The sequence below is a fragment of the Oncorhynchus mykiss genome, chromosome 15 (assembly GCF_057628025.1).
Source record: "Oncorhynchus mykiss isolate SJ-2025 chromosome 15, ASM5762802v1, whole genome shotgun sequence".
NCBI classification, from domain to species: domain Eukaryota; kingdom Metazoa; phylum Chordata; class Actinopteri; order Salmoniformes; family Salmonidae; genus Oncorhynchus; species Oncorhynchus mykiss.
In genome coordinates, this window is record NC_143036.1 from 56,870,001 (window position 1) to 56,897,220 (window position 27,220).

General features: G+C 43.4%; 1 long non-coding RNA gene across 1 annotated transcript; it reads right to left on the minus strand.

Moving 5' to 3' along the window:
* Positions 1-132: 132 nt before the first annotated feature.
* LOC149978113 (uncharacterized) lies at positions 133-12,918 on the minus strand. Its single transcript, XR_016486773.1, has 3 exons — positions 12,778-12,918; positions 12,348-12,409; positions 133-270 (listed from the first exon to the last, which is right to left on the minus strand). It is a non-coding gene; the product is annotated as an uncharacterized LOC149978113 (long non-coding RNA).
* Positions 12,919-27,220: the final 14,302 nt, after the last annotated feature.

Sequence of the window (27,220 nt, forward strand, 5' to 3'; positions counted from 1 at the left end):
GGTTCTGGGAATGGGTCCAAGACACGTCACACAACAACCTGTCTACCCACCGGCCCACAGGGGGTGAGGGGATGTGAGGGTGTCCTTTTGGCTCCGGAGGCGAGAGTTCCAACAAGGTTGTTTCAACATGGAGGGACAGCAGGGGAGAGGAGAGGGGTGTGTGTGTAGGGGGGGTCTTAGATGTTCAGCTCTGGGCTTAGAGAGTAGAGACCTCCTCAACCGTATATGTCTCCTTAACAAGCCTGGCAAAACTGTCTGCTTCACCTAGAGCTAGAAAGAAATCAAGGAAAGAGAGAGAGAGAGAGAGAGAGAGAGAGAGAGAGAGAGAAAAAAAGAGAGGGGAGAGTGTGAGAGAGAGACACATATTTCCCTCAGATTGCAAAGATCCACAAAGAATTTGAAAACAAACCCAATTTTGATAAACTCCCATATCTACTGGGTGAAGTGCCATCAAAGCAGCAATATTTGTGACCAAATATGTGACCACAAGAAAAGGGCAACCAGTGAAGAACAAACACCATTGTAAATACAACCCATATTTATGATTATTTATTTTCCCTTTTGTACTTGAACCATTTGCACATCATTATAACACTGTACAAAGACATAATATGACATTTGAAATGTCTTTATTCTTTTGGAACTTCTGTGAGTGTAATGTTTACGGCAAATGTGGGACGCCGGCCTGTGAATGCTCTGCCTCGACACTGTGAGCTTCACCCCATAGCACGGAGCCTGACCAGTCCCATGCTCGCCACAGTAAGCACGGGGAGTTGGCTCAGGTCTACTACCGGACTCTGCCACACTCCCCGTGTGCCTCTCGGGCTTCCTTGCCAGCCGTGTTCCCTCATACCGCTGGTTCCCTTCTCCTGCTGCCTCCGCTCTCCTGGCTGCCTCCACCTGTTCCCATGGGAGGCGATCCCTTCCAGCCAGGAGAGGTATCTCTAGGTCTTCAATTCCTGTGGAGGTCCTCATAGGGCCAGTTTCATCATAGAGCTTGATGGTTTTCATGGCTGCACTTGAAGAAACTTCCAAAGTTCATGAAATGTTCGTCTTTGACTGACCTTCATGTCTTAAAGTAATGATGGGCTGTTGTTTCTCTTTGCTTATTTGAGCTTTTCTTGCCATAATATGGACTTGGTCTTTTACCAAATAGGGCTATCTTCTGTATACCCCCCCTACCTTGTAACAACACAACTGATTGGCTCAAATGCATTAAGAAGGAAAGAAATTCCACAAATTAACTTTTTTTAAAGCACACCTGTTAATTTAAATGCATTCCAGGTGACTACCTCATGAAGCTGGTTGAGAGAATGCCAAGAGTGTGCAAAGCTGTCATCAAGGCAAAGGGTGGCTACTTTGAAGAATCTCAAATATCAAATATATTTTGATTTGTTTAACACTTTTTTGGGTTACGACATAATTCCATATGTGTTATTTCATAGTTTTGATATGTTCACTATTCTACAATGTAGAAAATAGTAAAAAATAAATAAAGAAAACCCCTTGAATGTGTAGGGTGGGGGGTTGCGAGAGAGTATGAGCATATGAGAGAAAACAAAAATATAATTATTTGACACATTGGAATTTTTTTTCAAAACAAAATCTCACTCATCTCACTGAGTCTACCTTCAGAGAGCAGCGCAGCCATTTTAATATATCTTGTATTTTAATTTTCACTGCACTATGTATTAGACCTAGATAGTGTGTGTATAAACTCATATGTAGTCTGTGTGTGACGTTTTAAATGTATGTGGGGCGGCAGGGTAGCCTAGTGGTTAGAGCGTTGGACTAGTAAAGTTCAAATGCCGAGCTGACAAGGTACAAATCTGTCGTTCTGCCCCTGAACAGGCAGCTAACCCACTGTTCCTAGGCTGTCATTGAAAATAAAAATTTGTTCTTAACTGACTTGCCTAGTTAAATAAAGTTTTAAAAAAAAAATCCAGTCCTGGACTAATAATATTCTGTACTATGTATTGTTTCATTTGGACCCCAGGGAGAATAGCTGATAGGGATCCTAATCAATACCGAATAAACTTAGCCTAACCTGTGACCTGAACCATTACCTTATGCCATACTGCCCCACACTGGCAAGAAATAACAACCCCCAAAGCACAGCAACTGTACAAAACATAAATGTCTCCTAGCCTCCCACACATAGAGACGATCTCAATGACATACTCTACGCTTCATCTCTCCTCCTGTCCTTCTCAAAACCCAATGGAGAAGGCGTTCTCTGGCTTTCTCATCCAATGGGTTTTGAGAAGGAGAGAGTATGCAATTGAGATCTTCCCATAGGCTACTTTCTGTCCTTACCACTAAAACTACAACTGAAACTAATATAATATAAATGTTTTATAAAACTAGTAAATTGGATCTGAAAACTAACTGAACCTAAACTACATTTCATAATAAAATTAATAGAAATAAAAAAGGAATATAAAACACAACTATAGCTGCGCATTGAGTTTGTTTCGTAAGTATAGAAACATTTTAATGTGTGTGTGTGTGCCCGACCGTGTTGTGAACTTGTGTGTGTGTGTGCCCGACCGTGTTGTGAACTTGTGTGTGTGTGTGCCCGACCGTGTTGTGAACTTGTGTGTGTGTGTGCCCGACCGTGTTGTGAACTTGTGTGTGTGTGTGCCCGACCGTGTTGTGAACTTGTGTGTGTGCGTGCGCGAGTTTCAAAGCACGTAAATGTGTGAGCGTGACAAGTAGGGCCAACGCGTGCGTTGGATGTGGCCTTGCTTTGTACTCCCTCCCTCCCCAGTTCAGTTTCCACCCTCGGCTGTGTGTGAAATCTCCGCTGTGACATTTGGGAGCAATTTGAAGTGCGTTGCAGAGGTTGTCAGGGGATTAATCTCACACCACGCTGAGGCGCAGAAAAAACCTCTCCCTCCAAGAATTAAAACACAATTTACCCATCAAGCTGACTCTTTCAATACGAGAGACAAGCATAAATAATATCTCTGCGGTCCAGATTCGCTAATTTACGAGCTTAACATGTCTAAATGTTATTAGTATAGCTGAGGAGGTTAGCAGAGCTGCTGGAGGGAGAGATTTGTTATCCTGGCGAACAGAACAGCAGAGAGTGTTGGAGTGGTGCAGAGACATACCTGACACCCACTTTCCTATAAAACACACACACACACACACACACACACACACACACACACACACACACACACACTGGGCTGAACTCACCCTCAAGGGCAATATACAAACTTGGCACATTCCTCTTCTCTTCTGTTCCACTCCTCTCATTCTCTAATTTGTCTTCCTCTTCTCTATTTTCTCTCTCATCTCCCTCTCTGTTCAGGCCCACTCACAACATCAAATGAATGGCATATTTGAGTTGTCATTGTCATTGCTCTCTTATGTAAAAGTTAGATGTGTCATTCAGCACATGTTACTCTCACATATGTTACTCTCACATCTCACATATCTGTCGGTTGTAATACTCTGCACGTAAGGTAACGATCCTTACAGAAAACCGGGATGTAAAATGTCCAACAATCTGTTATTGAGACACAGCCTATACTGTGTTAAGATTGGATACACAGCAATGTATCCATCCTTCATATCTTGCCCTGGACTTTGTGACGTTGCTATTTCCAATAGGGTTTGTTGCTTTCACAGAAACAGTGACTTGAGTGGTGACACTGAGTGAGGTAAAAATCATTTAGACCAGTAGTATTTATTTGAAGGAAATCAGTCGGGCTTTCAACATAATCTTGAAAGTTTTAATAGTAGAAAGCATAAGGTGCAATTCCTAAATTGGCGAGTGCAATTGCAGTTTCCTTTTGTCATGTCAGTCATTGCATACCTAAGAGAGCTATTTATAACTTTTCAGAAATGTCCAGGTCAAATCAAATCAAAGTTTATTTGTCCCGTGCGCCGGTGTAGGACCTCTATACAACAGGTGTAGGAGACCTTACAGTGAAATGCTTACTTACAGGATCTAACCAATAGTGCAGAATAAAAGAAAGAAAAAAAGTGTGTGTGTGTGTGTGTGTGTGTGTGTGTAGGTAGATAAGTAAAGAAATAAAACAACAGTAAAAATACATTTGAAAATAAGAGTAGTAAGGCTATATAAGATATATAAGATATAAAACTGTATTTTTTTGTGAAGAATCAACAACAAGTGGGACACAATCATGAAGTGGAACGACATTTATTGGATATTTCAAACTTTTTTAACAAATCAAAAACTGAAAAATTGGACGTGCAAAATTATTCAGCCCCGTTCAGTGAGGATCTCTGAATGATCCAATGTTGACCTAAATGACTAATGATGATAAATACAATCCACCTGTGTGTAATCAAGTCTCTGTATAAATGCACCTGCACTGTGATAGTCTCAGAGGTCCGTTAAAAGCGCAGAGAGCATCATGAAGAACAAGGAACACACCAGGCAGGTCCGAGATACTGTTGTGAAGAAGTTTAAAGCCGGATTTGGATACAAAAAGATTTCCCAAGCTTTAAACAACAAGGAGCACTGTGCAAGCGATAATATTGAAATGGAAGGAGTATCAGACCACTGCAAATCTACCAAGACCTGGCCGTCCCTCTAAACTGTCAGCTCATACAAGGAGAAGACTGATCGGAGATGCAGCCAAGAGGCCCATGATCACTCTGGATGAACTGCAGAGATCTACAGCTGAGGTGGGAGACTCTGTCCATAGGACAACAATCAGTCGTATATTGCACAAAGCCTTTATGGAAGAGTGACAAGAAGAAAGCCATTTCTTAAAGATATCCATAAAAAGTGTCGTTTAAAGTTTGCCACAAGCCACCTGGAAGACACACCAAACGTGGAAGAATGTGCTCTGGTCAGATGAAACCAAAATTGAACTTTTTGGCAACAATGCAAAACGTTATGTTTGGCGTAAAAGCAACACAGCTGAACACACCATCCCCACTGTCAAACATGGTGGTGGCAGCATCATGGTTTGGGCCTGCTTTTCTTCAGCAGGGACAGGGAAGATGGTTAAAATTGATGGGAAGATGGATGGAGCCAAATACAGGACCATTCTGGAAGAAAACCTGATGTAGTCTGCAAAAGACCTGAGACTGGGACGGAGATTTGTCTTCCAACAAGACAATGATCCAAAACATAAAGCAAAATCTACAATGGAATGGTTCAAAAATAAACATATCCAGGTGTTAGAATGGCCAAGTCAAAGTCCAGACCTGAATCCAATCAAGAATCTGTGGAAAGAACTGAAAACTGCTGTTCACAAATGCTCTCCATCCAACCTCACTGAGCTCGAGCTGTTTTGCAAGGAGGAATGGGAAAAAAATTCAGTCTCTCGATGTGCAAAACTGATAGAGACATACCCCAAGCGACTTACAGCTGTAATCGCAGCAAAAGGTGGAGCTACAAAGTATTAACTTAAGGGGGCTGAATAATTTTGCACGCCCAATTTTTCAGTTTTTGATTTGTTAAAAAAGTTTGAAATATCCAATAAATGTCGTTCCACTTCATGATTGTGTCCCACTTGTTGTTGATTCTTCACAAAAAAATACAGTTTTATATCTTTATGTTTGAAGCCTGAAATGTGGCAAAAGGTCGCAAAGTTCAAGGGGGCCGAATACTTTCGCAAGGCACTGTACATGTAGGTATCGTTAAAGTGACTATGCATAAATGATGAACAGAGAGTAGCAGTAGCGTAAAGAGGGGTTGGCGGATGGTGGGACACAATGCAGAAAGCCCAGTTAGCCAATGTGTGGGAGCACTGGTTGGTTGGGCCAATTTAGGTAGTATGTACATGAATGTATAGTTAAAGTGACTATGCACATAAGATAAACAGAGAGTAGCAGCAGCGTAAAAGAGGGGTTGGAGGGGGGGAACACAATGCAAATAGTCTGGGTAACCATTTGGTTACCTATTCAGGAGTCTTATGGCTTGGGGTAAAAACTGTTGAGAAGCCTTTTTGTCCTAGACTTGGCACTCCGGTACAGCTTAACATGCGGCAGTCTATGACTGGGGTGGCTGGGGTCTTTGACAATTTTTAGGGCCTTCCTCTGACATCGCCTGGTGTAGAGATCCTGGATGGCAGGCAGCTTTGCCCCAGTGATGTACTGGGCCGTCTGCACTACCCTCTGAAGTGCCTTGTGATGCAACCGGTCAGGATGCTCTCGATGTTGCAGCTGTAGAACCTTTTGAGGATCTCAGGACCCATGCCAAATATGTTTAGTTTCCTGAGGGGGAATAGGCTTTGTCGTGCCTTCTTCACGACTGTCTTGGTGTGTTTGGACCATTCTAGTTTGTTGTTGATGTGGACACCAAGGAATTTGAAACGCTCAACCTGCTCCACTACAGCCCCGTTGATGAGAATGGGGATGTGCTCGGTGCTCCTTTTCCTGTAGTCCACAATCATCTCCTTAGTCTTGGTTACGTTGAGGGATAGGTTGTTATTCTGGCACCACCCGGCCAGGTCTCTGACCTCCTCCCTATAGGCTGTCTCGTTGTTGTCGGTGATCAGGCCTACCACTATTGTGTCGTCAGCAAACTTAATGATGGTGTTGGAGTCGTGCCTTGCCATGCAGTCGTGGTTGAACAGGGAGTACAGGAGGGGACTGAGCACGCACCCCTGGGTAGCTCCAGTGTTGAGGATCAGCGTGGCAGATGTGTTGCTACCTACCCTCACCACCTGGGGGCGGCCTGTCAGGAAGTCCAGGATCCAGTTGCAGAGGGAGGTGTTTAGTCCCGGGATCCTTAGCTTGGTGATGACCTTTGAGGGTAATATGGTGTTGAACGCTGAGCTGTAGTCAATGAACAGCATTCTCACATAGGTGTTCCTTTTGTCCATGTGGGAAAGGGCAGTGTGGAGTGCAATAGAGATTGCATCATCTGTGGATCTGTTTGGGCGGTATGTAAATTGGAGTGGGTCTAGGGTTTCTGGGATAATGGTGTTGATGTGAGCCATTACCAGCCTTTCAAAGCACTTCCTGGCTACGGACGTGAGTGCTCTGGGTCGGTAGTCATTTAGGCAGGATACCTTAGTGTTCTTGGGTACAGGAACTATGGTGATCTGCTTGAAACATGTTTGTATTACAGACTCAATTAGGGACATGTTGAAAATGTCAGTGAAGACACCTGCCAGTTGGTCAGCACATGCCCGGAGCACAAGCCATGTTAATCCGTCTGGCACCGCAGCCTTGTGTATGCTGACCTGTTTAAAGGTCTTACTCACGTCGGCTATGGAGAGCGTGATCACACAGTCGTCCGGAACAGCTGAAGCTCTCATGCATGCCTCAGTGTTGCTTGCCTCAAAGCGAGAATAGAAGTGATTTAGCTCGTCTGGTAGGCTCGTGTCACTGGGCGTCTCGCGGCTGTGCTTCCCTAGATACACTAGTCATTGTCAGATAAAACATTTTAGTTGGCTTTTCAGCCCATTAATTTTGCTGGCAAGTTTGAGTCACTCAAATATCCCACGAACACACATAAGAAATTGTAATATGTGTCAAATTTCAGGAAGTTAGGGGGGGGGGGGGGGGGGGGGGTTGAATACGATGTATCTCACAGTGAGATAGATGTATCTCACAGTGAGATAGATGTGTGTCACAGTGAAATAGATGTGTGTCACAGTGAAATAGATGTGTGTCACAGTGAGATAGATGTGTATTACAGTGAAATAGATGTGTGTCACAGTGAGATAGATGTGGATTACAGTGAGATAGATGTGTGTTACAGTGAGATAGATGTGTGTCACAGTGAGATAGATGTGTATTACAGTGAGATAATGTGTATAACAGTGAGATAGATGTGTGTCACAGTGTTCCTGAGTGTTTTTATCTCCCATGGTTGTTAATATTCTAGAAACAGGAGTCCTCCTTTACTTCAGCCCTCTATTACCCAGACAGTTTAACCCCCCCTCCCCCCTCCCACACACACACACACACACACACACACACACACACACCGCTCCCCCCAACCTGCCTGCAGCATGGTGCAACAGACGCAGGTTAAGAGAGAGGAGAACAGAGAGAGAGAGAGAGATGGGGAGGGGAGTGGTGGTGAGAGACAGAGAAAGAGAGAATGAAAAAGAGATGTAGGAAGCAAGAGAGAGAATATGAGAGAGACAGAGAAAGAGGGAGTGCTTCGGCTCACCTGCCAACCTGAGTTAGTAGAGATGTAGCTTACCCTCTCTGCTCCTGCAGGCTTAGTGTCAGGGGTGGGGCTGGGGGGTGCCATGCCAGTGTGCCAGTGTCAGTGTGTGTGTGTGTGTGTGTGTGTGTGTGTGTGTGTGTGTGTGTGTGTGTGTGTGTGTGTGTGTGTGTGTGGTGTGCGGCTCAGCAGGGGTTTCCCCTGAAGCACCTCTCTTGTCTCAGCTGGAGGTGGAGCGGGATAGCAGGCACTATGTCAGCGGCCTAAAGGGAGGAGCCGGAGGACAGCATCCCTGCCAGACAGACAGAGATGAGCGGCGGAGAGGCGGGGCCGGCGGTGGGTGCACCTCATTCGTGTCTTCCTCTGCTGTTTGCACTGCCATGGCTTCAGTGGAGAGGACTTAACTTGATTTGGTTGCATTTCTCTGTTCTGACTGACTTCTGAGAAGCATATTTGGCTCTCTTGCTGTGTCTATGCACACAGAAAGGTTTGACGCTTTCCATTCTGTAGATATGATGCTAATCCTCTCACCTTAATCCACCCGTCAAATGTACTTTGCAGTGTTGGTACTGTTATTATTAATGTGAGATTGACCAATAGGCTGAATGCATTCTGTTTCAGACATCACTAATGTCCCTGAAGGGAATACCATCTCATCATCCAGCATCATCCAACAGTATTGTTCTAGTTAGCTTGGCTACCAAAGTGTCGTTTTTTGTGTTGTGTATTGGTCAGCATACATGTTGTATTCTACAGTATTTCACATAGCAACCATTTTATTTAGCTGAGTCTTTGATTGAGGTGAACCTGGATGAACCTATAGTCCGACTGTGCCATTCAAACATGCCATTTATTTCTGTCACATTCTTTACCTCAAAGAACTGTCCAATGAACATGGACTACATCAACATCAGCACCATATATGGTCAATTGTGATCCGGTCCAGTTGAGAGGCAGGAAGCAGGACAACCTTAAATAAGCTAAAGCTGTCTCTGACAGCTATGTGGTGAGTGCCAGTGAATTACACTATAATCACAGTGTAATGAAATGAGTGGATTACACCGTTTCTGGTGGTTCATTACCTGATTAAACAACTACCACATGAACCAATTCAGCATTGACCAATCATTGAGCCACGTAGTACTTACATCATGTTCATGGCAGTTTCTGATTGCTCTATTCTCAACCAATCTAAGTTATGCCTCAACTAATGCTGTCAGAACAGCAAATGTGACTGAGGCAGGATTGAACAGTGAACATGTTGGGCTGACGTTGACTTTACTGAGGTTCATGTAACCCATGTTGCACATCCTTTCCCCAATTACCCATTACCCATGTTGCACATCTTACTTCACTTAGGACGTCCTGGTCACCATGGACAACTGCTCAAAGGCCACCTGAGAGATCAGTAGGCAGGTTTCCATTGACCCAGGTTTATTCAACAAAAGCAATGTCACAAAAAAACATTGTGAGGTGTGTGTTGGGAACAGCAGCTGTGGGAGACATGTTCTAAAGATAGACAACATTTGTATCTGTTCGACAGGGTGGATTGTTCTTTTGTCCAACAAGTAGCTATGCTTCCACAAACTTGTCCTGGGATTTTGTGTCAACATTTAGAGAGTTCACATAGAAAATAGACTCAACAATCGTCTGCTAGGCTGAGCTTACATTTAACTATCTTGTGTCGATTAAATCAGCTGGACGTAATGACCTGGTTGAAGGGTTTCCATTATTAACCGTTTAGGCAAATTGCGAATTAATAAATTAGCAACAGTGTGTATGCCCTCCCACCTATTAGTTTCATGTCTCAAGTAGCCTGCAAAAGCCAGCATGGATGGAATGCAAGAATTGGCTCATATTTACCATATTCTAATAATTCTCATGTGCCAACGTATTGCCACAGTCTGTGACATGTGGAAACGTACTTTTCTGTAGATTTGAAAGAATTGGATGGTGAAACTTACCAGTAGGCATTTAGAATTAAATAGGGTGTGGAGCTTACAGCTACAGTTGAAGTCGAAAGTTTACATACACCTTAGCCAAATACATATGAACTCAGTTTTTCTCAATTCCTGACGTTAAATCCTAGTAAAAAGTCCCTGGTTGCGGTAAAGTTAGGATCACCACTTTATTTTAAGAATGTGAAATGTCTGAATAACATTAAAGAGAATGATTTATTTCAGCTTTTATTTCTTCAATCACATTCCCAGTGTCACGTCCCGACCTTAGTTCCTTTTTTATGTCTCTATTTTGGTTTGGTCGAGGCGTGAGTTGGGGTGGGCATTCTATGTTTTGTTCTATGTTTTGTACTTCTATGTGTTTGACCTGGTATGGTTCCCAATCAGAGGCAGCTGTCAATCGTTGTCTCTGATTGACAACCATACTTAGGTAGCCTGTTCCCACCTGTGTTTGTGGGTAGTTGTTTCCTGTTTTGTGTTGTTTCACCTGACAGGGCTGTTTCGTTTCTTACATTCTCGTTGGTATTTTTGTTTAGTGTTCTGTTATATTAAAATATTAACATGGACACTTACCACGCTGCGTGTTGGTCCGATCTTGACTACTCTTCCTCAGACGAAGAGGAGAATTGTTACACCCAGTGGGTCAGAAGTTTATATACACTCAATTAGTATTTGGTAGCGTTGCCTTTAAATTGTTTAACTTGGTTCAAACGTTTCGGGTAGCCTTCCAGAAGCTTCCCACAATAAGTTGGGTGAATTTTGGCCCATTCCTCCTGACAGAATTGGTGTACCTGAGTCAGGTTTGTAGGTCACTTTGCTCGCATGTGCTTTTTCCGTTCTGCCCACAACTTTTCTATAGGATTGAGGTCAGGGCTTTGTGATGGCCACTCCAATACCTTGACTTTGTTGTTCTTTTAAGCCATTTTGCCACAACTTTGGAAGTATGCTTGTGGTCATTGTCCATTTTGAAGACCCATTTGTGACCAAGTTTTAACTTCCTGACTGATGTCTTGAGATGTTGCTTCAATATATCCACATAATTTTCCATCCTCATGCTGCCATCTATTTTGTGAAGTGCACCGGTCCCTCCTGCAGCAAAGCACCCCCACAACATGATGCTGCCACCCCGTGCTTCACGGTTGGGATGATGTTCTTCGGCTTGCAAGCATCCCCCTTTTTCCTCCTAACATAACGATGGTCGTTATTGCCAAACAGTTCTATGTTTGTTTCATCAGACCAGAGGACATTCTCCAAAAAGTAGGATCTTTGTCCCCATGTGCAGTTGCAAACCGTTGTCTGGCTTTTTTATGGCGGTTTTGGAGCAGTGTGTTCTTCTTTACTGAGCGGCCTTTCAGGTTATGTCGATATAGGACTCGTTTTACTGTGGATATAGATACTTTTGTACCTGTTTCCTCCAGCATCTTCACAAGGTCCTTTGCTGTTGTTCTGGGATTGATTTGCACGTTTCGCACCAAAATACGTTCAATTCTAGGAGACTGAACGCGTCTCCGTCCTGATAGGTATGACGGCTGTGTAGTCCCATGGTGTTTATACTTGCATACTATTGTTTGTACAGATGAACGTGGTACCTTCAGGCATTTGGAAATTGCTCTCAAGGATTACCAAGACTTTTGGAGGTCTACAATTTATTTTCCGAGGTCTTGGCTGATTTCTTTTGATTTTCCCATGATGTCAAGCAAAGAGGCACTGAGTTTGAAGGTAGGCCTTGAAAAACATCCACAGGTACACCTCCAATTGACTCAACTGTTGTCAGTTAGTCTATCAGAAGCTTCTAAAGCCATGACATCATTTTCTGGAATTTTCTAAGCTGTTTAAAGGCACAGTCAACATAGTGTATGCAAACTTCTGACCCACTGGCATTGTGATACAGTGAATTATAAGTGGAACAATTTGTCTATAAACAATTGTTATAGTTTGTTAACTAGAAATTTGTGGAGTGGTTGAAAAACGAGTTTTAACCTTTCTGATCTCCCCATCCCGGATCCGGGTTCGTGAATACAGACTCAAGCTCATTACCATAACGCAACGTTAACTATTCATGAAAATCGCAAATCAAATGAAATAAATATGCTAGCTCTCAAGCTTAGCCTTTTGTTAACAACACTGTCATCTCAGATTTTCAAAATATGCTTCTCAACCATTGCAAAACAATCATTTGTGTAACAGTATTGATGGCTAACGTAGCATTTAGCATTAGCATTCAGCTGGCAACATTTACACAAAAAAACAGAAAAGCATTCAAAAAAATCATTTACCTTTGAAGAACTTCAGATGTTTTCATTGAGGAGACTCTCAGATAGCAAATGTTCAGTTTTTCCTGAAAGATTATTTGTTTAGGACAAATCGCTCCGTTTTCTGCGTCACGTTTAGCTATGAAAAAACCCCTGTATCCAGGATTGTGTAAATCTATCAGCAAGCTCATTAGCATAACACAACGTTAACTATTTATGAAAATCGCAAATGAAATGAAATAAATATGCCATCTCTCAAGCTTAGCCTTTTGTAAACAACACTGTCATCTCAGATTTTCAAAATATGCTTCTCAACCATAGGAAAACAATCATTTGTGTAAAAGTAGCTAGCTAGAGTTAGCATTTCGCGTTAGCATTTAGCGTTAGCATTAGCGTTAGCATCCAGCACGCAACATTAACAAAAACATAAAAGCCTTCAAATAAAATCATTTACCTTTGAAGAACTTCTGATGTTTTCAATGAGGATACTCTCAGTTAGATAGCAGATGCTCAGTTTTTCCAAAAAGATTCCTTGTGTATTAGAAATAGCTCCGTTTTATACATCACATTTGGCTACCAAAAAAAATCCATAAATTCAGTCCTCAAAACGCAAACTTTTTTCCAAATTAACTCCATAATATCGACTGAAAACATGGCAGACGTTGTTTAGAATCAATCCTCAAGGTGTTTTTCACATATCTCTTCATTGATACATCGTTCTTGGAAACATGCTTTCTCTCCTGAATCCCAGGAGAAAATGCCTGCACCTGAAGATTACGCACAAATTTAGACAAAGGACACCGGGCGGACCTCTGGAAAATGTAGTCTCTTATGGCCAATCTTCCAATGATATGCCTACAAATACGTCACAATGCTGCTAAGACCTTGGGCGAACGACAGAAAGTGTAGGCTCATTCGTTGCGCAATCACAGCCATATAAGGAGAGAATGGAAAACAGAGCTTCAGAAATTCTGCTAATTCCTGGGTGATGCATCATCTTGGTTTCGCCTGTAGAATGAGTTCTGGGGCACTTACAGACAAAATCTTTGCAGATTCTGAAACTTCAGAGTGTTTTCTTTCCAAAACTGTCAAGAATATGCATAGTCGAGCATCTTTTCGTGACAAAATATCGCGCTTAAAACGGGAACGTTTTTTATCCAAAAATGAAATAGCGCCCCTAGAGCTCTAAGAGGTTAATGACTCCAACCTAAGTGTATGTAAACTTCCGACTTCAACTGTATGTGCTAACATCACCTTCAAAAGCATTTAGCAACCATCATTTACAACAAGAAACACAGTTTCCACCATAATTGTCACAATAAAGGAAGTTCTACAAAAGAAAAACCAACCCCTCTCGAACAGTGTTGTCGATCTTTCGAAAATTTCTCCTATGCCGTTTCCATTACACGTGACACAATCATTTCTTTATCACCAATTCATTACTGCGCAATTTGCCTAAATGGATCATGGAAACACTTCAACCACTTTGTTTTTATTCGACATTCTAGGTTATTGAGAAAACCTTTTATTTTTAGGGGGGGGTGTGACGTCATTATGACCGGCTGTTTTTAACGACAAGACAGTTCAATGGAAACGTAGCAGGTAATTGTCCCATCTATATTCTATGCAAAAAAAAAAACTGGAATGTTAATGGAAACATATAGCTTGAGGAAGAACTAGTGTTCACTGCTCGCTTCCATTGTAGCTCAATGTCAGACACCGGGATGAAATCTTAATTGTGTACTGGAATGAAATAAAACACCTCAGACATTATTAGAGATAATTAACAGGTGACAGACAGGCGATAGTAAAGGTGCTTGTCCCACCTCCCTCACTTCCTCTCTTCCCACTCTCCTCCTGCTCCTTTCTAAATCATATCTTACCCCTCCCTCTCTTCCTCAACCCCCTCCAACTCCTAATTCCTACCTCTGTCTATTTATCTTATTTCCCCCTTGCCTCCCCCCATCCCTATGCTCCCTCCTCATTCTTACCTCCCCTTCTCCCTCCCGGTTCGTACCTCTCTGTCGTCTCTCGCCCACACAGGCCTCGCACGCTTCTCCTCGCCAACTCTCAGGGCACCCATCGATGCCCGAGGCTCTGAGCATCTCTATCTGTCACACACACGCCAACGCCTCTCTCACACACACACCCACACACATTCTCTCTCTCTCTCGCTCTCTCTCTCACACACACACACACACACACACACACACACACACACACACACACACACACACACACACACAGACTCCTGTCACCTCCACAGCACCAAGCCATCTGTAGAGCTCCAACACACCGGCACACAGCCCAGCCACTCACAACCTTACAGTCCTATTTGATAACTAACTTCCCAATCAACCCCGTTACACTACACTAACACTACATCTTAGCCATTCACAACCTACAACCTATACTACCTTACTACTACACAACAGTCTAGTCCAGTACTCAGCCCACTGACATCCCTTTAACCCAAAAGAGGCAGAGAGAAAAATGAGGGACATACAGAGGGAGAGAGAGAGAGAGAGAGAGAGAGAGAGAGTAGGAGGCACAGAGACCAACCGTTGAAGGGCATAGATGTTGAAAATACAGGGACAAAGAATCTGGAAAAATTGAGAGACATAGTGAGTATAGTGAAGGACATTCAGGGGTAAGGTAGGGCAGAGCTGGAGCTGGGTGAACCCATCTATTGATGCTGTAATTGGGAGCGTGACCAACAATTACCTGTACACTATCTTTTTGAGGCTCGAGCATTATCTCCACAATGGAAACACAATGGAGAGACCCCTTTCTACTTATTTTAGATATCAACAAAAGTCTATGTCATTTGTTGATATCACCTCACATCACCTCACCATTGGAGACACTTTCTGAGAAAATGTTTGATAATCCCTAGTAGAGAAAACAACCTATTACTCTCCTCCCTCTCTCCTCTCCCCCCATGTCTCCTCCTCCTCCTCTCCTCTTTTCCAGAGAGGTTCTACAGGCCACCGAGTGGAGGCTGTTGAAAATCTCACGACACTTTAATGACTTATAATGAGATTCATAAAACACGGATAAAAACTTGCAGAAAGAGAGAAAAAACAGTGGCCACGCTGACAGTGAGCAGGCTTGACATTTGGCCTATCGTAGTTAGGGAAGTGCCAGATCCCATCCCACTAAATCTCGGCGCTAAATCATTATTCTCTGCGGTGTTGACTCTGTCACGTCGCTCGCTTATAAGGCTTTACCATTTCTGTAAATATTGCAGCCAAAATTACATTACCATTTTTGTTCGACCCCCCCCCACCATCCCCCTTTAATTGCTTGCCCTCCAAACACAATCTGCTTTGGCAATACATAAGATGGTATGTGAGTTAATATAGACAGAGAATTGGCAGGGAGGGAGGCGTGCGTGCGTGCGCGTGCGTGTGTGTGGCTCTAAAAGGAAGCACTAACAAGATGAGATGAAGTGTGTGTGTGGAGTGTGTGGAGGAGCTGGAGAGAGAGAGAGCGACTGATCACACAGGCAAGCTGAGGAACAGCAGGCCCATGCCATAGGAGCACGGCTGTCAGCAGAATGAAGGAGGGAGGGAACGAGTAGAGAACACCGTGCAGAGAGACATTGAGACAGAATGTAGAAAATGAAAAAGTACAAGTGAAATGGTACAAGGAAGAAGTAGGTGTATGGATGCATGAAGGAGGTATCAGAACCGTTTCACCTGTAAAGGTGTGATAGTGACAGGTGTAAGAATGGGAGAAGAGAGAGAGCATTATCTGAATCTACATAGTTGTTACCATGACACCCATCAACAGTAAAAGGGTCCTCCGCAGCCAGCCCTCCACCTACAAAGAAGTTTAACAAAGTTTCCCCTCTCCTCTCCTCTGATCATCTCAGTGGGCACTTAAAAGAGGCATCATTCAGGCTCAGTAATCTCAGTGATGTGGTGACGGCTGAAGGACCCTTGGGTTGACAGGGGCTCACTCTACACCCATAAACCCTAGAGCTATTAACCACTAATCCCTATGGGCGAGCCGAGGGACGGAGAGACTGAGACGACAACCAGTAAATATCAATAACAAATAAGACAGCTGGTATGGTGGTATTAGGGCCCCTAGCCCCTATAGCTGCCCTCTCCAAGCTTCATCAGACCCCAATCTTTATTGACAGGGGTTGGCGCTATTTTAATCTGTGGGGCCATTCCTGACACTCAATTAAAATAGAAGAATGTTCCTCTCTCTCTCTCTTTTCCCCTCGATCTCCCTCACTTGTCTCAGCCCAGCACTGTGGAGTTCAAGGATCATTTTTTATTCAGGCAGGGCCTCTCCTCTGAATGACTGGAGTCATGATGATGTTGGAGCCCCTGCAGATGTGAGGAGATTAACTGGGAAGCGATGGGATGGGGGGAGAATTGGGTAATTATAGGGTTATACTGTAGTGTGGTTATAGCATGGTAGACACACACAAATTCACAATGATCTTGTTTGCAGACGGGGAATTTATAGATCATATTGGATGTTCCTGCTCTCATGTGGGGTAATGGTACAGATGTTGGTTCTTCATTTGAGCCAGTTTGCTACAGCAGGAAAATATTCCTGCAGCAACAGGACATGTGAATTATTAAGTAGATCATAATTAATTGACATTTTTGTACGGGTCGATACATTTTTCGTGAGGGAAAATCAGGTCTGAAATTTCAAAGTGGAGATTGTAAACTTCAGAAGCATTTTTAAACCTCAAATACACTACCAGTAACATTTTTAAGGTTCTCCTGCAACAGGGGGATCAAATTGAAGATCCTACAACTGTAGTTATTTTCGCTCTCAACAGCCCTTGGGTTAAGGCTGGAGTTAGGTTTGAGATAGGGTTTGGGATAGGGTTAGATTACATGCTGGTAGTTGCAAAGTAGTTATTTAGCTAAAATGCTAAAGTTGTCTTCGATGAAATTTGAACCTAGGGTTAAGCTCAAAATAAATATATTGATATATACTATTATGGTAAGATGAGTGAAGGAGCAAAAGAATGCATTAATGAAAATCAAATGTGTTTATCAACATATTCACTCTTACAAGTCACAGAGCATACCAAAGACAAGACAAGGCATGAAATCAAAAAATAAAATCCTTAGTGCGTGTTGTTTAGTATCGCCTCATGTTTAAAACATGTGATTAAAAAAAGAGAAAAAAAGATTCTCCCCCTGTGGGTTTTTCTAAGGGCAGCCACCCAGGTGCTGCTGTGACCCAGAACAGAGAGGCTAAACAAGGCCCGAGGATCCCCCTGGTCTCTTTAACACCACTCCCAGGACAAAAGCCCCCAAGCCCAGCCTGACCCAGCCCGACCGGCTCCTGCCCGGGCCAGCTCTAGACCTCAGACCTCAGCTCCAGACCTGGCTTCAAATAGTATTTGTTTTCTTTCAAATCATTTTGAGCATTTGATTGAGCCTGCCTGGATTGCCAGGACGGGTGGGGTTTGCACTTTTGGGACTATCCCATTGGTTCCAAGTGTAGTAGGAAAGCTCGATAGAACACAGCTCCTAAAGTATTTGAATGAAGTGTCATGTTATTTGAACCCAGGTCTGGCCCGCTCTGGGAACAGGGAATGGCCAAGAATGTGTTTGGAAATGTCATCAGTGTTAAACCTCCTCTGACTTGTTTGGTTTTCTCTCACAGTCAGTTTGTTTGTGGTTGTCAGCATGAAGACCTCTACTAGAACAACTCACTGGGTATTATTCCTGTGGTGGACGCTGTTTTGACAGCCTACTTAAAGCTTGGCTGTTGACAGCAAGTGTTTTCACTCGAGCACACTCTTCAAATGATTGTTTGTGGCTGCTTAGAGAAATGGCTGGAATCCTTTCCTTCAGATGGCTCTCGTTCTCAGTACTTTCAACAGCGAAACCTGCCATTGTTGTGCTGAACTATTTGAATTGTTGCTGCCGTATAGATGATCTATCTGATTCATTCAATCAAAGCAAATGTGCATCCTCAAAGCATTCCAAATGTGTTTTTCAGTCAGTCTCATCCCAAAACCTGGCCAGCGGCTTTGACTGAACAGAGGGATCTGTCTGTCGGTCCGTCTGTCCTGTCTATGATAATCCAGCAGTATCAAAGAGTGGCCCCTGTCCTGACCTCCCGTTCCCCCATCTGTTCTAACCCAGATTTGATGACACTGACCTGGGCCACGCTCTGCGCTTATCTCCCCTGGTCCATAATAGTTTCCTGTCCTTCACACGCCTGAGAGAATGGGAGAGAGACATGAAATTAAATCAAATCAAACTTTCTTTGTGACATGCGCCAAATACAACAAGTGTAGACTTTGCCGTGAAATGCTTACTTACAAGCCCTTAACCAACAGTGCAGTTCAATTAGAGTTTAGAAAATAAACTCAAGTAAAAAAAACAATAAAATAACAATGACGAGGCTATATACAGGGGGTACCGGTACCGAGTCAGTGTACGGGGGTACAGGTTACTTGAGGTCATTTGTACATGTAGGTAGGGGTAAAGTGACTATACATAGATAATAAACAGCAAGTTGGCAGAGTGTACAAAACAAATGGAGGGGTCAATGTAAATAGTCTGGTGGCCATTTGATTAATTGTTCAGCAGTCTTGTGGCTTGGGGGTAGAAGCTGTTAAGGAGCCTTTTGGACCTAGACTTGGCGCTCCGGTACCGCTTGCCGTGCGGTATCAGAGAGAACAGCCTATAACTTGGGTGACTGGAGTCTCTGACAATTGTATGGGCTTTCCTCTGACACCACCTATTATATAGGTCCTGGATGGCAGGAAGATTGGCCCCAGTGATGTACTGGGCCGTACGCACCACCCTCTATAACGCCTCGCGGTCAGATGCCATACCAAGTCAGGATGCTCTCGATGGAGCAGCTGTAGAACTTTTTGAGGATCTGAGGACCCATGCCAAATATTTTCAGTCTCCTGAGGGGGAATAGGTTTTGTCGTGCCTTCTTCACAACTGTCTTAGTGTGTTTGGACCACGATAGTTTTTTGATGATGTGGACACCAAGGAACTTGAAACTCTCAACCCGCTCCACTACAGCCCCCTTGATGTTAATGGGGAACTGTTCGGCCCGCCTTTTCCTGTAGTCCACAATCATCTCCTTAGTCTTGGTTATGTTGAGGGAGAGGTTGTTGTCCTGGCACCACACTGCCAGTTATCTGACCTCCTCCCTATAGGCTGTCTCATCTTTGTCGGTGATCACACTATTGTGTCATCAGTAAACTTAATGATGGTGTTGGAGTCGTGTTTGGCCACGCAGTCGTGGGTGAACAGGGACTACAGGAGGGGACTAAGTACACACCCCTGAGGGGCCCCAGTGTTGAGGATCAGCATGGCAGATGTGTTGTTGCCTACCCTTACCACCTGGGGGCGGCCCGTCAGGAAGTCTAGGATCCAGTTGCAGGGGGAGGTGTTCAGTCCCAGGGTCCTTAGCTTGGTGATAAGCTTTGAGGACACTATGTTGTTGAACGCTGAGCTGTAGTCAATGAATAGCATTCTCACATAGGTGTTCCTTTTATCCAGGTGGGAAAGGACAGTGTGGAGTGCAATGGAGATTGCATGATCTGTGGATCTGTTGGGACGTTATGCGAATTGGAGTGGGTCTAGGGGATGCTGTTGATGTGAGCCATGACCCTTTTAGCACTTCATGGCTACCGACGTGAGTGCTACGGGGCAGTAGTCATTTAGGCAGGTTACCTTCGTTTTCTTGGCCACAGGAACTATGGTGGTTTGCTTGAAACATGTAGGTATTACAGACTCGGTCAGGGAGAGGTTGAAAATGTCAGTGAAGACACTTGCCAATTGTTCAGCGCATGCTTTGAGTACACGTCCTGTCAATGCGTCTGTGCCCGCGGCTTTTTGAATGTTGACCTGTTTAAAGGTCTTACCCCATAAATACATGAGGCTGATTTGACCTGAGAGAATGGGAGAGAGACATGAGGCTGATTTGACCTGAGAGAATGGGAGAGAGACATGAGGCTGATTTGACCTGAGAGAATGGGAGAGAGACATGAGGCTGATTTGACCTGAGAGAACGGGAGAGAGACATGAGGCTGATTTGACCTGAGAGAATGGGAGAGAGACATGAGGCTGATTTGACCTGAGAGAATGGGAGAGAGACATGAGGCTGATTTGACCTGAGAGAACGGGAGAGAGACATGAGGCTGATTTGACCTGAGAGAATGGGAGAAAGACATGGTGATGATTTGACCTGAGAGAATGGGAGAAAGACATGAGGCTGATTTGACCTGAGAGAATGGGAGAGCGACATGAGGCTGATTTGACCTGAGAGAATGGGAGAAAGACATGAGGCTGATTTGACCTGAGAGAATGGGAGAGAGACATGAGGCTGATTTGACCTGAGAGAATGGGAGAGAGACATGAGGCTGATTTGACCTGAGAGAACGGGAGAGAGACATGAGGCTGATTTGACCTGAGAGAATGGGAGAAAGACATGGTGATGATTTGACCTGAGAGAATGGGAGAAAGACATGAGGCTGATTTGACCTGAGAGAATGGGAGAGAGACATGAGGCTGATTTGACCTGAGAGAATGGGAGAAAGACATGAGGCTGATTTGACCTGAGAGAATGGGAGAGAGACATGAGGCTGATTTGACCTGAGAGAATGGGAGAGAGACATGGTCGTGATTTGACCTGAGAGAATGGGAGAGAGACATGAGGCTGATTTGACCTGAGAGAATGGGAGAAAGACATGAGGCTGATTTGACCTGAGAGAATGGGAGAGAGACATGAGGCTGATTTGACCTGAGAGAATGGGAGAGAGACATGGTGGTGATTTGACCTGAGAGAATGGGAGAGAGACATGAGGCTGATTTGACCTGAGAGAATGGGAGAGAGACATGAGGCTGATTTGACCTGAGAGAATGGGAGAGAGACCTGAGGCTGATTTAACCTGAGAGAATGGGAAAAAGACATGAGGCTGATTTGACCTGAGAGAATGGGAGAGAGACATGAGGCTGATTTGACCTGAGAGAATGGGAGAGAGACATGAGGCTGATTTGACCTGAGAGAATGGGAGAGAGACATGGTGGTGATGTGACCTGAGAGAATGGGAGAGAGACATGGTGGTGATTTAACCTGAGAGAATGGGAGAGAGACATGAGGCTGATTTGACCTGAGAGAATGGGAGAGAGACATGAGGCTGATTTGACCTGAGAGAATGGGAGAGAGACATGGTGGGGATTTGACCTGAGAGAATGGGAGAGAGACATGAGGCTGATTTAACCTGAGAGAATGGGAGAGAGACATGAGGCTGATTTGACCTGAGATAATGGGAGAGAGACATGAGGCTGATTTGACCTGCGAGAATGGGAGAGAGACATGAGGCTGATTTGACCTGAGAGAATGGGAGAGAGACATGAGGCTGATTTGACCTGAGAGAATGGGAGAGAGACATGGTGGTGATTTAACCTGAGAGAATGGGAGAGAGACATGGGGCTGATTTGACCTGAGAGAATGGGAGAGAGACATGAGGCTGATTTGATCTGAGAGAATGGGAGAGAGACATGAGGCTGATTTGACCTGAGAGAATGGGAGAGAGACATGAGGCTGATTTGACCTGAGAGAATGGGAGAGAGACATGAGGCTGATTTGACCTGAGAGAATGGGAGAGAGACATGAGGCTGATTTGACCTGAGAGAATGGGAGAGAGACATGAGGCTGATTTGACCTGAGAGAATGGGAGAGAGACATGAGGCTGATTTGACCTGAGAGAATGGGAGAGAGACATGGTGGGGATTTGACCTGAGAGAATGGGAGAGAGACATGAGGCTGATTTGACCTGAGAGAATGGGAGAGAGACATGGTGGGGATTTGACCTGAGAGAATGGGAGAGAGACATGAGGCTGATTTGACCTGAGAGAATGGGAGAGAGACATGAGGCTGATTTGACACTACTATTGTCCTGATGGACGTAATCATATGGTTTCTATCATCTAAAATGAACCCACTTAAGCGACTCTGTTTGACCTTCCTCATGTGTTTTAGAGAGTGGAGACCATCAGATAGAAGGAAATGACTCAGACCATTACTGATGGCAGAATAATATGTGAGAGACCCACTAAAATAGCACAAGGCAGCACTAAACACTTATTTACCACTATTTGTGTCATCTGAGGACCAAGTATTAGCACTATACAAGTATCCCATACCTTTTTTTATCTGACCCCTCACTCTTTTACCATTTATTTTACATGAACTTTTTAGTCATTTAGCAGACTTTGGTCTTCCCACTGGGCACAAATGTCAGTTCAAGGACTAGTTTTGGTTTACATTTGATTGAGTTTTCAACTAACGTGAATTCAATGTGAAATCCCCCCAAAAAATTGCTACAAATTTGGGTGAAAAAAGACAAAATGCTGTTAAGTTGATGACTTTTTGCAAATCCGGTCAGTTTTCCAAATTGATTCAATGTTCTCACGTGGATTGTTTTGGTTGAAATGACATGGAAACAATGTTGATTCAACCAGTTTTTACCCAGGGATTACAATTAGTGCAGTCATCTCAAAGGGGCAATCTGCAGTAGCTACATCCATTTTTGAACATATAAATGAATGATTAGTAGGCCTGCCCATTGATTCTAACTTATAAATGAACGATTAGTAGGCCTGCCCATTGATTCTAACTTATAAATGAACGATTAGTAGGCCTGCCCATTGATTCTAACTTATAAATGAACGATTAGTAGGCCTGCCCATTGATTCTAACTTATAAATGAACGATTAGTAGGCCTGCCCATTGATTCTAACTTATAAATGAATGATTAGTAGGCCTGCCCATTGATTCTAACTTATAAATGAATGATTAGTAGGCCTGCCCATTGATTCTAACTTATAAATGAACGATTAGTAGGCCTGCCCATTGATTCTAACTTATAAATGAACGATTAGTAGGCCTGCCCATTGATTCTAACTTATAAATGAACGATTAGTAGGCCTGCCCATTGATTCTAACTTATAAATGAATGATTAGTAGGCCTGCCCATTGATTCTAACTTATAAATGAACGATTAGTAGGCCTGCCCATTGATTCTAACTTATAAATGAACGATTAGTAGGCCTGCCCATTGATTCTAACTTATAAATGAACGATTAGTAGGCCTGCCCATTGATTCTAACTTATAAATGAACGATTAGTAGGCCTGCCCATTGATTCTAACTTATAAATGAATGATTAGTAGGCCTGCCCATTGATTCTAACTTATAAATGAACGATTAGTAGGCCTGCCCATTGATTCTAACTTATAAATGAATGATTAGTAGGCCTGCCCATTGATTCTAACTTATAAATGAATGATTAGTAGGCCTGCCCATTGATTCTAACTTATAAATTAACGATTAGTAGGCCTGCCCATTGATTCTAACTTATAAATGAATGATTAGTAGGCCTGCCCCTTGATTCTAACTTATAAATGAACGATTAGTAGGCCTGCCCATTGATTCTAACTTATAAATGAACAATTAGTAGGCCTGCCCATTGATTCTAACTTATAAATGAACGATTAGTAGGCCTGCCCATTGATTCTAACTTATAAATGAACGATTAGTAGGCCTGCCCCTTGATTCTAACTTATAAATGAACGATTAGTAGGCCTGCCCATTGATTCTAACTTATAAATGAACGATTAGTAGGCCTGCCCATTGATTCTAACTTATAAATGAACGATTAGTAGGCCTGCCCATTGATTCTAACTTATAAATGAACGATTAGTAGGCCTGCCCATTGATTCTAACTTATAAATGAACGATTAGTAGGCCTGCCCATTGATTCTAACTTATAAATGAACGATTAGTAGGCCTGCCCATTGATTCTAACTTATAAATGAATGATTAGTAGGCCTGCCCATTGATTCTAACTTATAAATGAACGATTAGTAGGCCTGCCCATTGATTCTAACTTATAAATGAATGATTAGTAGGCCTGCCCATTGATTCTAACTTATAAATGAATGATTAGTAGGCCTGCCCATTGATTCTAACTTATAAATGAACGATTAGTAGGCCTGCCCATTGATTCTAACTTATAAATGAACGATTAGTAGGCCTGCCCATTGATTCTAACTTATAAATGAACGATTAGTAGGCCTGCCCATTGATTCTAACTTATAAATGAATGATTAGTAGGCCTGCCCATTGATTCTAACTTATAAATGCCTCATGAGCTTAGTTCAGCTATTGTAACTCGTCAGTGCCCAAAACATAAGCCTGTTTTATTTACTCCAATGTTTATAAACAAAATAAATGTAAACGAACACTGTATAGCCTCAAAACATGGTTAAAACTTTCATTTTGATATCATGGATGGTCAGTCCTTGCATCCATAGCTCTGTCTATGAATTTGAGAGTGGTTACATGTCACCAGTCAAGTCCATTAGCTTCTTAGCGAAACGGTGGTGAGATCGCTTTGTTATTGTTTCAGCTGCTGATTGTTGTTTTCCAGGTTCAACAACCACATATCACAGCCCTTCAACGTTTGATCCTCAAAGCCATCTGTCAGAGTGTGTGTGTATGTGTGTTTTTGTTTAACTGTCCTTGTGGGTACCAGAAGTCCTCACAAGGATAGTAAAACAAGGAAAATTTGGACAAGTGGTAACATTTTGCCGGTCCGCACGAGGGGAAAAAAATGCTATTTTAGGCTTAGGTTTAGGGTTAGGGTTACAATTAAGGTTAGGGTTAGATTTAGGGTTAGATTTAGTGTTAGTCAGGGAAAATAGGATTTTGGATGGGAATCAATTAGTTGGTCCCCATAAGGATAGCAATACAAAACTGTGTGTGTGTGTGTGTGTGCGCGTGTGCGTGCGTGCGTATGACCTGTAGGCTGCTGGTTGTGGGGCGTTTTGTGGCGAGTGGTCCAGCAGGCCTTTTAGAGTGAGGCTGAGTGAGCAGACTCGCCCGGCTGAAGCATCCGAGGACAAGACACACAAACACACACGGACGAAAAACCCTGAGCTTTGTTTATGCTTCAGGGTCCTTCATTGCTCAAAGAGCGAAATAGGGGGGAAAAAGTCACCCTTCACTCCCTAGCCACTGTTCTGCAACGTCGTCAACAAATGAAGTCAGCACCTCACACCCAACAGATGGTTTGGGGAAGAGCCCGTTTATGTAACAAACAGCTCTGAAGACATTTCCCTACTTACTAATCAATGCTTTTCCCTCAATGAGCTAAGCTTGTTGTCAGACTTAGGCCTATTAGCATCTGTTGATACAGGTTGATGGAATACATAGAATTCTATGTTTGGTGATAGGTTTGGTAAATGGTACATTATCCTAGTAAGAAGACACCACCAACCAACCAAAAACTCCTTGATCAGACAGAAGCAAACAAATCACTTACCCCCCCCCCAAAAAAAAACATATATATTTATCCTCTAAGATGTCTTTTTGTTTGTGTAAATCCTTTATTCTTCACACCCCGGTGAAGTGTCTCTGTACACGGCAGATAAATAGGAATTCCTAACTCCAATGGTTCATTTGTCATGGTATGAATTCCAAGGGTGGAATCTAGAAATAGCTGCAGCAATGTTCATGTGTGACGCCTGAGGCTTCCTAGCATGTAGGAGGCTTTAGTGATATTTTATTTTTGCATATTTTGTTCTGCATTTTTTTGGGTGGTGGGGGGGGGGCTTTCCATTGCCAAATAATTTTTGTTCGTTTACAGTGTTGTAGTCGGAGGCTATGCCTATTATTGTGTTATGACATTACAGTTTTAATTGAATTGAATGCAATTTATTCTTAAGAAAACTTTTAATGAATCACCATATGGACAGACTGTGGAGAGAAGTGGCCTCCGTGGTTTTCCCTGAGGGAAATTTGAAGCATAATTAAGAATATGAACTATAATGACACACTGCGATATTTAATGGAAACTTGCCATCTCAGTACGCCTTGTGTAAAAGCTATTGTCATCGCCCAGACATGGAGAAGAACAGACTCCTTGGAGAGAATAAAACTCCCTGAGCATAGGTCCCCTGAGTAGAACTACCCATGGATGAAAAACTGAAGACAGAGGAACGAAAAGGTGCCTGTAGACTGTATCTAAGGACAGTTTGCAGCTTCCATTTAAAGCTGAAAAGATGAGGAAACTGAAGAGAGGAAGCCACTTAGACTCTGGCAGTGAAATAAGAAAGTGATTGCTCCTTCACAATAAAGACATTGTATTCACCAGTGCTGTTTGTCTGTGACCCTGCAGTCTAGTACTATTGTGGTCCAAACACACAAACAGCTACGTCACTGTTGGATCTTGAAGGAAACGTCCAAATTCACAAAAATGCTACAAAGCAATGATACATAATCACCTGTCTGTTCGCTTGTCCAATGCGGTCTGTACAATACTGCACTACAATACACTGCCTAGGACAATAAGTGTGGTGAAGACTAGGCCTATGGATAATAACTGTTGAAGTGCTGTGTTCTGTACAGTACTGTAGGAGGTTACTGAGTCAAAGGGAAATAGTTGTCAGGGAACAATCGACGGCTTAACAACACATTCCTGTAGTGAAGGTGCAAAGCAAAGGAAAAGTTAGGTGTAGGTGTAAAATGCCTGCGACACAAAAGGCGAGCTCAGAGAGAGGAGAGGAGAGAGAGAGAGAGGAGAGGAGAGAGAGAGAGAGGAGAGAGGAGAGGAGAGCTCAGAGAGAGGAGAGGAGAGAGAGGAGAGAGGAGAGGAGAGCTCAGAGTGAGGAGAGGAGAGCTCAGAGTGAGGAGAGGAGAGGAGAGCTCAGAGAGAGGAGAGGAGAGGGAGAGGAGAGCTCAGAGAGAGGAGAGGAGAGAGAGGAGAGGAGAGAGAGGAGTGAGGAGAGGAGAGCTCTGAGAGAGGAGAGGAGAGAGAGGAGTGAGGAGAGGAGAGCTCAGAGAGAGGAGAGGAGAGAGAGGAGAGGCGAGAGGGAG